The sequence below is a fragment of the Apostichopus japonicus genome, chromosome 12 (assembly GCF_037975245.1).
Source record: "Apostichopus japonicus isolate 1M-3 chromosome 12, ASM3797524v1, whole genome shotgun sequence".
In the NCBI taxonomy this organism is placed as follows: domain Eukaryota; kingdom Metazoa; phylum Echinodermata; class Holothuroidea; order Aspidochirotida; family Stichopodidae; genus Apostichopus; species Apostichopus japonicus.
The window spans coordinates 6,742,122-6,750,532 of record NC_092572.1 but is presented as its reverse complement, the minus strand read 5'-3'; the positions used below and the strand labels follow the sequence as shown (position 1 = coordinate 6,750,532).

Below are 8,411 nucleotides of genomic sequence, written 5' to 3'. Positions count from 1 at the left end.
TTGCTAGAAATGGCATCAACTGCTCATATTAGCCTAAACTTATTGCTGATATTTGTTTATAGAATGACAGTGATTTAATGCATAATAATTTCCACAATAAAGAACTTTTTTGTTATGTAAAAGACAATTGGCATAACATAGTTATCAACCGTTCATTTCAGCTTATGCTGACTGCCGAAAATTTACTTGTAGTATTGCTGTCAGTTTTAGCTTGAAGTCAAGCAAACAATTTATCGCCATTTCAAAATAACAATGAATAAGACATTGTTTTCTTGTCACAAGTTATGATATTTTGGCTAAAAGTTCTGTGGTTTCTTTTGGCCATTTGATAATTTAGAGGTAATTGTACAAGGAAGTTGGTTAATATTAATTTTGTTTACGTTGATAAACTTCAATAACAGTTATTAAACTGAGAGTCGAGCAATATATGTCAGCTTTATTACCAGTCCGTAACGGTGTGAGGCTAAACAGCTTCTTTTGTTGAACAGTTTCTATATAGCCCAACATAAAAGTTTATTGTTGTTTTTCTTTTAACTTATTATTAATGCGTAATCTGTTCAAGAGCTTTTCAGTCGAAAAAATAGCTCCTTCCTGGATAAACATCAATCAAATCAATCAATCATTGACAGAAACAATTAAGCAAGATATTATTGCAAACACCCTTCAAGAACAATTGAGCTACATAGTAGCATATGGGATTCATAATAGTAAATTCAGACCATGTATTATAGCCAAAGTGCACAAAACAGCATTTCCCCTATGCCGCTTGAGGATTGACCTTTGTAGTAAATATGTTGATGAGTTTTTATCATAATTAACTTTAGAATGTTGAATGTCTATTCAATGATGTTCTAATATTCAATGCCATTTTTTTCTAATCTTTGAACTCTAACCTTTCATTCTTAAAGTCTTCAATGTAAATTTCCATATTCCATGGCAGCTTCGTACTAAATTCGAAGAACATTTATGAAATGATTAAGGACATTTTGTTATAGAAAGCTAACAATGCATTTGACCTTTGTCCTAAGTTCCCGTGGTAGTCACATAATTTGATAGTACTTGACATAATATTTTTAATTATACAATAGTTAATAATTATAAACATACTGGAGTCAATGTTTCTCTTTCACCTTTACATATGTTGTTCTAGAGACTCTCAAATCAGAAGCAAATTACACAATGCAAACCGTTACTATGAGTTTGTAGAGAACCTTTTAGGCTGTGAAATGAGTGAGAGCGAGAGAGCAGATACAAGCTAATAATGAAAGAAGTAAAATCCATTTGATTGGGGATGAGTATGATACATGGTTTAAAAAAGAGGTAGAGGGCAGATATAGTGTGTTGCACTTGTAATCTTTCCCTGCTAAGACAAATTATAAAAGGACCGTCAAAATGTCAGGTTCTCTTAGTTTTATACATTTAAATGTCCATAAGCCTGGTGATGATAGGTAAATACACCTTCATCAAGTGTACAATGTGTACAATTTAGTGTGAAATCCTTCAGTGTACAATGTGTACAATGTACATAGTACACTGTACACAGGGTACACGGTGTACAATTCAGTGTACAGTGTACGATCAAGTGTACACTACTTTAAAAAAAAAAAAAAAACGGTGATAAAAGCGTTATCACGTATGTAAACATGTTAATGCAAAACGGCTACCTCGGGAAGCTTCGTGGCAGAGAAGAAACAAGAAAATAACTAGACATCGCAAAAAAGATCAATTCAGAAGCGTTCGGTGAGTTTTTCAGTTTGTTCTCTCAATGATTTGAATTGAACACAAATGAATTAAGTGAATATGTTATGCTAAATGAACGTCGACTCTTCCCAATAGGTGGGAAAGATGCAACTTAGTTCCAAACGTGCACAATACGTTTTCCGGTGATACGATTTTCAAGACTTATCAATCAGCATCAGCACTTACGATTTTTGTTCATACATAATCAAACACAGACAGTGAAAGGACGACCAACTTTCGACTGTTATACAAAAAAATGCTATTATAGTGTTTCATTTATCAACCATAAATGATTAATTCGAACATATTGCATTTGCACTTCAGTCAGAGTCATAAATCAATTCATGGCAACAATTAATTTGGACAATTTTCTCATTAATGCTACTTAAAAAGTTGTTTCGCTTCTGATTTATGATCAAGTACACAAGTTTCATTGACACTACACCAGCTCATCTATATAGAAGGCTTTGTGCTTCTTAACATACAAGAAGCTAATTTTTTTCCTTGTATTACGAACATTGCATGTGTTAAATTATTATTCAGTCAAACTGGTGTTCGAAACGTAGCGGTAAATTTGAACTCCAAAAGTAAGGCAAGGAAAGCCTGAGACCTTTCAAAAGTAAGAATCAAGGAAGACAGATATAGAAAAACAACAATCCCATCGAAAAACATTTACGGAAAAGACGCTTTGGGTCATAGGTCTAAACATTAACACATGTCATGACAATTTGAACTCATATCTCTAATCGCAAGTTCTCAGAATACGACAACATGCTTGATGCGGTAAGGAAGACATAACTTGTAGATTGAAGCAAATTAATGTTTATAAATGCAGAAAATAAGTTTCAGATTGCTGTGTTTGTGTAACAAGGATTGCCGCAGCTACACGTGTTCTTTTTATGCTTTATACTTTTTTATAGAATTTTCATCGCAACGGCAGTGTGCACTTAGATAGGTAAGCATAGTTAAGTGGACCTAATGAAGTTAAAAAGGTACATTTCCAGATGATGGTGAAGAAGAGATATGGATTTTAGAAAAGAACATTATATGATCAAATTTTCAATTATCTTTTCATGAAACGTTATTTGAGTTTCGAGCAACACGGTCAATAAAGATGAAAGTGACTAATTCAGAGGGTTCTGCAACAAATAGTACATAATACAGTATCAGGAAGCATAATAGTTTAGTCAGCCCTATCAAGTAGGAGATTGCAGTTATTTTTGTTGTTGTAAATAAATCATAATTTGAAAGAGATCATCGAAATGCATCGGTGATCGAAAGTGGGTAGAACTTGTTGTTGTTTGTAGAGGGATTCTCAGATTTTTTTTCAATGAAAGCGATCCAGATGGCTACAATTTGACCGAATCGGATTGTAAAAAAGCGCCAGACGGATATTTGGTCAGTGATGTCTTACATTCACTAAACAGACCCCACTTTTTCACTAGTAAAATAAATGTATTTTTTTTATCTAAACAACTAATTTTCAATATGCATACTGGCATGTTGTAACAATAATGTTGTGTAATTTTGAAATTCCTGAATTCCACGAAGTTCAATACTTGACACATAAAGTTGACATATTGATAGCTGGAAAATGTTGAAATATGACAGTTAGCAATAGCTTTAATAGCTTTGGGATCTTTTCAAGTAAAATCTTAAAGATTCTGTTTAGCGTTTGAAATATGACACTTAATTACTGTTATAGATGACTTGTTGTCTATAAATTTACAATGAATAGCAAAAAAAAAACAAACGAAAACGAGGAGTTAGACACATTAAGATCATGTGATCTCATTTATATTAATAAACAATCAACTCTGCAAAGATAGCAGCATTTCTTGCTGTATTAACTGTATTTCTGTGAGCAAATTCACCAGTGTCTCTCGACCAGTGGTATAGTTTTGTGTGTACATTGACAGCATAATTTTAGTCCATCTATATTTGATACTGAGAATGTCAGCTTAGTGTCTTTGAAAGGAGACACCTGTGCTGCAAGTGTCGTTTTATTTTAAGATTTTGACTTAGTGAACTAGGGAGCTGCCATTTAGCAATGTGTTAATGCCAGGCATTTTAAAAATAAACATTCATAAATGGTTACAGGTTATTTGAGGAGTGCAAAAGTTGTTGTCCTGAGAACATTAACTCAATAACACGGTTGATGTAGCTTGTGCATGTGTCATATAAAGAGAAGAACCATGTTATGTTATGAAGGTGATAGAGCTAGTGGAGTAATCCATGATTGCTGATATGCTATTGTAGCATCATCCGTTGATCCCGCCCATCGGTAGCTAGTCATCAACACTTCATTGAGAGGTAATCAAAGAACTTCAGACTTATTGTGCATTGACAAGTATCTGTGTTAACGCTTTTCAAGTCCACATCGATATCTTAATACACGTGCTTTCATATGCTGCAGTCATTCAATCCTATTCATATATTGTATGATGTACCTAAACCTATGTATATCATTGTATTGTTTTTCTTTTACTTATTTGTTATGATTATTATGATAATCTTGTTTTCATGGGGGTATTGGATGTGTTATATCACTTACATTGGCATTGACATATCAAGTTAAGGTACCACATTTACTGTCTCATTCTGCGAAACTTACTTTCGACAGCTGTGGCGGACATATCTAATGTGAAATTGACCCTTTCAAGTCTCCTCGTAAACACGCCTTGGACGTCCTTACATGTAACATGGTATCACGCAATTGACAGTATACTAATTACTGTTTGAGATTATCGTATGTAGGCCGCGTATAGACCGTGCCTAGGTTAGCAGTGTTAGTAAATGTAGTGAGTTACAACGTCCGCCGGGATTGGCTCACAGCATGTGTAAATAGTCATGTTAGGATTCCATCGCATTTATCCATTTCATTTGTTGTATTCCAGTATCGTGAGTTCGTGATACATGTGTTATATTGCCCGTTATGTTTGTTCCGGCACCTGCATGGTCCAATGAGTGGAATAAAACGGCACTATATAGCGATCAGACGTTTCATTTCATTAGTGACTGTCTTGTGATGGTGGGATGTTACTTGTCAAGGCCTGTTTTAACTAGACCTAACTCTATGGAATTACACAGAGTCACGGTAGTATTTCGCTCAGGGTAATTGGCTGCTCGATGAAAAATGCATTGAACTCCTAAGCATTTGACAATATATTTACAAGAGGTGCAAGCGAGATGAAAATTATAATATTTTGTTATCATGAAAGACAAGAAAGTACATTCAAAGTTTCACTGTGTCACAATTTCTACTAAAAATACTACAAATAACACGAAAGCGTAACAAGTTAATGGCGGAAAACTTTAATGATTTAATGTTTGCCACGTGAAATACAGTACACGTTTTATTGTATATTTCTTACATATCGAAAGGTGAAACATTTGTATTTGATCTGTTAGATCTAGAAAAAAATCGTACCGTGATAACAGAGGTAGCCTACATTAGTTATAAATGTTTTTTTTTCATTGTTTAGCCTATCGTGTAACAGAAAGTGCTGTTTCGCTTTCGGATTTTTTAAAAAAAAACAGGCTTTGTTCTACTATTTGCATTTTAACGACCCCATACTTTGTGCAGGTTAAGCTTTGTCTTTCACTTCCTTGTTTCAGAGGAGGTCGAGTGTCGCCAAGTCTGTTCAGCCAAACTAGCGTTCGAAAGAGACAGATCACTTAGAAGGCTGCAAACAACAATTCATGTCAACACGTTTGAAATCAAAACGTATATATTTCTCCTCGGGGATATAAAAGCAGGAAGTGTTCACGATTGCTTAATGCTTACAGTTATACAAGTACATTTATTACATTACAAAGCACGCTAATGACAGTTCTAACAACATGTTAATAATCTATGACTAATGAATTGTATTCTAACTAGCTCAGTTGCGAAGTTAATGAACGAAATAGTAACTCAAAATACGGAGAAGGCATCGGTTTAGCCTGACACTTAAATTCAACCATGTCCACCAGATAGTTGTATGGATATAGCGACACACCCTACCGCCAGGATTCCTCTAGAAATTATCACATGAAATTGCCATTTTGACCTCTGGTGATCTCAAATGACCTTTATCCTCTGCAAAACACTGTATCTCTGTTGCACTCATAAAGTTGGATCTCATTCCCAAGTACAATGTGTGTTCAGTTCGAATTATGGAGTTATAGTACACACAGACATTAAGACTTTTCCAAGCTTAATAACGTTGTGCCTAGTACAATGATTAATGTGGATCTACATGCAACATATGAAAATCCATTCAAGCTTCACTTACATAGTAATTGCATTTATGTTTTCAAACTTCCACGTTTATTGACCTCAAGTGACATCTGAAGTCTATTATATACAAAATATGTCAAGTAAAGTCAAATGACCTTTGAACTGTATATTATAAACAATGTGTCAGGTAGTTACTAAGGGGGATCTACATACGGCGTAAAAAGTTCATTCAACCATTACTTGTAATCGTTATTGTTACCCAAATTGTACTAAACTTTGACTCTGTTGAACTCTGAGAAAGAGATTTGATGTGAATATAAAACTTAAATAAGTCTTATAGTCACCCACGCGTATGTTCATGTATGGAAAAATCATCTAAGTGTTCCTTTCAGCGTAACCATCAAGTAACCATCAGTTGACAAGTTTTCATTTTTGACCTCAAATAACATTTATCTCCACCAATTTCAATTCCCTTTTTGTACTCATCAAGGGGAATGTTTCAATCTGTACTTCTATAGCTATATTGCTAACAGAGTTTTCAGATTTTGACCTGCTGTGGACTCAATTGACCTTGAATTTCTCCAATAAGGATCTTGCATTCACTAAGTGGTATTTTACATATTATTATATACCTAAAAACATACATAGGCCTACATATATACATTCATAATAACATACTTAAAACGAAGATCAGCAACCATGCACTTTTTTTATTAAAGTTTATGATCTCGCGTCAGCGCACACAAATACACACGTGAGGATGTAGCAGAAAGATTGAAGCAAATGACAAACATTTTTTCTGTTTCACCAGTCTGGTCTGGTGGCACCATGTTTTTAAACATACAGTTAAGCTGATAAAAGATCAAATTTATGAGGGCAGTGTGCAAGAATCAAATTTAACCCCCTGAATCTGTAGAAGAAACCAGTAAAGGTGAAACAATATACACCCTAGAAGCAAAATAATAACGTCATGGAAAGCCAAGGCCTTAAAGGATAAATGCGCTGACATTTTTTCGACTTTTTAACAACAAAACGTGCAGCGGTGTAATTTTACGCAGAACAATATTTAGAGTAGAAGCAGCTGCGACTATTACGTCCCTGCCACATCTTACAAAAATATAAATGCTACACAAAGTAATATATATTGCTTAAGCTACCAAAATATACTGCTTTAAGAACCTCTTACTTTGAAGTGTACACTTACAAATTATCAAGCTAACGTTATACGTGCACAGTCATTTAGGGCAGTATTAAGACATGTGAAGGCCCGTGGGCAACCTTCATAAGTGGAAACAGACATCAACCCAGTGAACGCCGTCCTGGGGGAGGAGTCAAAGGGGAGGGGTGTTTTCTTTTGGAATAATTAATGGTGCTTAGATGTAAAATGGTGCAGTCAATTTTGATTTTTGATGTAAATTTATGTTCACGAATTTTCGTTACGGTATGTAAGCCTGTTTGCCTGCACAATTTTCAGTTCATGTAAACAGGTTGCTACCACCTCTCTCAGTACAAATGAACAGGTTGCTACCACCCCTACCGTATGCAAATTAGCAGGTTGCTACCACATCTCTCAAAATCTGTGAATTCAAATACCGTTTCAGTCCGTGACTTGGTGATATCTATTGCGCAATATTGTATTTTCCTGACTGCGCACTGCTTCCACATTTCCAAATTTGATGTGACCTTGGCAATTTTTTGAGCCAAAAACTGTCAAAATCGGTTGGGAGCAGGAACCTAGCGGAAGGTGATGACAGGCGCAATGTCAGAGTGTACTGTAACGTTTCAAAACCAACCAATAATAAAGAATAGACGTTGAGATTGATGACTTTAGTTATTAGGCTATTCATGTTTGTCTTCCGACAGGAAAACACACAATTAGCTGTTTCTACCATTCACAAAGAGATCCAATTACAATTGAATATGGCTTGTGTGTATGTAGATTACGTAAAACGCGCGCAATATGATTTCATTGAACATACGTATCAGCCTACTTTTTCCTTATATTTTTTTCTTGAAATTGCCCATGGACAAACTGTCCACGTTGCCCATTCCTAAATCCGGCCCTGCTGTGAATGCAGTCTTACAAAAAATATTTGCTGGTGTTATGTAGCAACACATGATAGTTGGTCTACACATAAGTCAATTTTCAAAAATCAATTCGTGATTTTAGATCATTCTATTTGTTCATAGGAGCCTGTGACGGAGGAATAGAGTACTGCTCCCAAGTCTGAAAGCTTACCAGATGTGATATGTGTGAACTAGCTAGAAAGTGTTGTAATGAGTGGTTATGAAGAGGAGGTATGTTAGCACGCAAGTTTACCATTTTTTGTTTTGAATGAGTTTCAGCATTACTCTGTAAACCTTTATTATTAACCCTAGATCACATTTATGAGATACCACACACAAGTTCACTTCCAGTGCAATTGCAATATATGGTTCAGTGTACTGT

At 35.0% G+C, this 8,411-nt stretch overlaps 1 protein-coding gene across 1 annotated transcript in view; it reads left to right on the top strand.

Moving 5' to 3' along the window:
- Positions 1–8,411, top strand: part of LOC139976869 (AMP deaminase 2-like) — a 107,399-nt gene that overhangs the window by 70,910 nt on the left and 28,078 nt on the right. The gene's annotated exons all lie outside the window — the stretch shown is intronic.